Source organism: Vigna radiata, chromosome 2 (assembly GCF_000741045.1).
Source record: "Vigna radiata var. radiata cultivar VC1973A chromosome 2, Vradiata_ver6, whole genome shotgun sequence".
In the NCBI taxonomy this organism is placed as follows: Eukaryota; Viridiplantae; Streptophyta; class Magnoliopsida; order Fabales; family Fabaceae; genus Vigna; species Vigna radiata.
Genome location: NC_028352.1, coordinates 22,181,122 through 22,185,192, shown reverse-complemented (window position 1 = coordinate 22,185,192; position 4,071 = coordinate 22,181,122).

Sequence of the window (4,071 nt, the reverse complement as noted above, 5' to 3'; positions counted from 1 at the left end):
TTTAAGGAAATAAAAATAAGAAAGTCAGGTTCTTACATTCTCCCTAACAACAAAAATTTTCGTCCTCGAAAATTAGGACTTCTAGCAGAGAACAGATGGGAGAATGATTCCCTCATGACATCTTCCAATTTCTAGGTAGAGTCATATGTTCTCATGTCCCGAACAACCTTGACTAGATTGATGGGTTTTTCATCAAAAACACTAAAGTAGACTCTCAATGTTGACTGACTGTATTCATGACCGAGTGATTATGCTGAAGTAGGAACCGAACGGTGTTTAAGGAAATAAGAGGTTCAAATGAAAATTTTGAAGTTAAGGACCATTAGGCAACATTTTAATTAAGGAGGCCGACATGCTGAAGATAAGACCAAACAGTAATGTTAACACCGAATGATGAAATATTAACTATAATTTACAAAAATCTTTTTAGAGGTAATGAAATAGTGGGAAATGTTGGTTAGTTATTTAGGAGAATAGAATGGAGAAAAAAAGAAGAAAAAAAAAATGATTGAGTAAGTCGAGGATGGTTATCAAATATTCTAAGATTGAGTAGAGACTAGACCGTTTGTCTATGAATGCCTAAGCTGATCAAAACTTCAATTGGTTGCTCAACTTATCTACACTGATTACAAAAACCGATGAATGAACTGGAAATCCTTATTTGAATTGCTGATAGATGACACTCCTAGCAACCGCACCACTTCTCTGAGGTAGAGTTGAACTAACTTCTAAAACCGATAACCATAAGTAAGCACTTATGGTCCACTTTGCCCACAACAAATCCAAATAACAAAACGACCTTTTGACCGAACAAGCGACGAAGTCCATGCTAAAGTTGCCATTCCATTTGGTCTCTAATGCTCTAACTTCAGCCTTTGACACATAAACCGAGTGACGTCTGCTTTCATCCCGACCACTAAAATAATTCCTTTTTGCTGAATCTCCAAGATACCATCCGCTTCCATCGCAAAATCCTTTCTTTGCTCACTACCGATTGGTTTTTGTAAAATCTGCCACTCCACATTTGTCGACTGCTTATCATGAATCTTGTTGAACAATGCGCTTCTCACTACCAAATTGATGTGTCTAATACCTTTCGGTGTTTAACCTCACTTGTAATCTTAAGTCTTTCAAAATTCTTAACTAAGCGCAACTTATGAATTATCATTATCGACACAAGTTCTAGAATTTGCACTTCATCCATCCAGAATTCATTCTTGAATAATTAACATACTACTCCTTCTTTCTTCCACACTCCGAACGCTGCACTCTGACGTTCCAAATGCTCCGCTCTGGTTCATCCTTCTTTTTCATTAACAAAACAAGTGTACCCTTTGTCGAAGCTACTCGAGTAACCTTCCATAATCTGCTTCTTTAGTTCCACCAACATTGCTGAAACCATATTATAATAGGTTATTGATATTGGTTTAGTACCAAGCACCAGATCAAGAAGGACGCAACTTCATGCAGAAGAGGTCACCTAGGCACCTCTTCAAGAAACTTATCTCAACTGTTACTTGCTACCGAACGATCAACAATGAACGCTACAAGTACACACCAGTGAAACAACCAATATCGACGACAGAGCACGACCCAGCACTGGCAAGGAGCAAACTCTTATTGAGATTCATTAAACTTGTAGCTTTCCCCTATAATTACACTGAGTCCAAGACACCACTGCTCTAATCAAACTTCCGCCTTTCTTATATTGCACAACTTCAACAAGAACCCTCCATAAAGATATTACGGACACCGGTTCTTGTTTAGATACCAATCCCAAAGGGAACACAACTTCTCCAAGGTATAAAATCCCCCACTTGTTGCGACATATCAACTGAAATCGCTACACCAAAAAGATTTATCTTCCCTTCTCCGCTTATTCTTGCTAAATCTTCTGACTTCTACAACCCTGTCATCTTTTTCATTTATAACTTGATTCACTTCCAGTGCATAAACCTCGGTTCTCTTTCTCAAAACACAACACTTCTTTTGATGTCTATCACTTCCCAGAATGATTTGAAATAATCAAACCTCTCTTTTGGTCACACCTCGAACCTAGACAACACCACACCATCTTCGCTTGCTTCAACATACACACTGAATTTCCATGACACTTGTTATCCATCTTTCTCTCAACTACACCTTAGGCATCACCCTTGCTTTCCTTCCTGGCCAAGAAATCGCATTCTATAAACCTTAATTCTGAACTTCTTATATCGATTCCACACACGTCACATCACCCAGAATTCTATAAGTACCCTTAACCAACAATACCAATCCTCTGACCTTACCTAAACGTACTAACTCATTGCCTTCTATAATCCATCATTTCAACATCCACGTCTATCTTGATCTAACTCAATCGAACACTAAACATCACTATAAAACTACACCCGATGAAACTGACTTTACCACAACATGCAACTTCATAACTCCAAACATCTCAACCAACCCAAACTTCTCTGATCATTCTCGATACCTTCTTATTCTAATTATCACTTAATTCAAAACCCAACCGATACTCCAATTCTCTTCAAAGACTTCACGTTCTCTCAACTTGGAATTTCTAGCTTCTATTATACGCTTCTTAATTCTGCTCTGAACCACTGGTTGGCCTCATCTGGAAGGGGTTGTAGGAAACTCTCTAAGCTCCATTCTTGCTAATGTGAGGTAGAAGAAGAGGACGATCTAATTGCAGTTCCACCCTTCGATATCAAATCCACGTACTTCTTCTGAGCTGTTCCTACTGAAATCCTAGCGGTCTCCAAATGTTGAAGAGCTACTGTATTCAGGTTTGCTAAGGTGATTTTCTGTTGTTGTATGGTCGTGATTATTGATTCCATCAATTTCATGGGATCAGGTGTATTCACACTTGAAGGTGAGGAAAGAAGAGACTTAAATATCGTCTTCTAAATATTCATAGAGATAGAACCCTTAGTTTTACTTAGGAAACAAGGACACTATGGAGTTGATCGCGGAATACAACCAAAGGTGTAATCAATGTAGTCAATGTTAAAATGAGAGTTTGACAGTGATAACCGAANGGTANCAAATAAAAGGACGTTCGGTCATAAATAAACTAGCATAAGATCAAACTGTTTACAAAAGGAGCCAAACATAAGTTGAGTACAGTAAAGCTGAGACAACATGTTTAAAGACAAAATTGAATTTACTGAGCCGAACGGTAACCAATAAGGAACGTACGATCACAAAGAACCATGCGTAAGACCGAACAGTTTCAATGAAACCGAACGACATGATAGTAATATTAATAGAAGAGTCTNCTTACATTCAGTGTTGAGAAAAGAAGGTTGTCTCAGGTAAAAGTCATGAGTGTGCACCCTCATTACTTCTATCAAGACATTCTCTGTTCTCAAAACTTTTAACTATATTTTAAAAATTTTACCATCTAGGCTTGGAGGAAATGGTATAACATACCATTTAAACTCGACTTTCCATAAGAAAGGCATGACAAAACATAACCCGCAAGTTATCCTAGGAACCATGGTTTGTTCATGGTAAGAGAATACAACGATTAGTCTTAGTCAAAGAAATTAGAATAAGTGCTTCCGTACATTTAAGAGCACACAAGCACAAGCAAGGTATGCACACAACCTACAGGTTCTCTAAGGATAAAAACTGCTCTGATACCACAAATGTAACATCCCAAAAATACGCCTAAGACATATCAATTGGATGCAACATGTTATAATAATGTAAAGCAGTTAGGAGTAGAAATTCAGATGAAATATATATATAATACAGTCATCCAAAATACAAAAGAAGGGCTAAAGCTCTACTTATAGCATAGAGCCTTTCAAAAAGAAGAAAAGGAAAGAATACCAAGTTATATACAATAGATAATAACTAAACTATACTACTCTGCAGCATCTGCAGTATCTGGAACGTCTAGGACATCTAGAATCTGCTCCAGAGGGGCCTCTCCTGCCTCTGCTCACATCCATTATGGATGATCATTGCAAAAGAAAACAAGCACATACAAAACAGGCAGCAAACAAAGCAAGGGTAAGCTAGTATTCAAAACCATACAAGTTCAGTACATTTTTAATA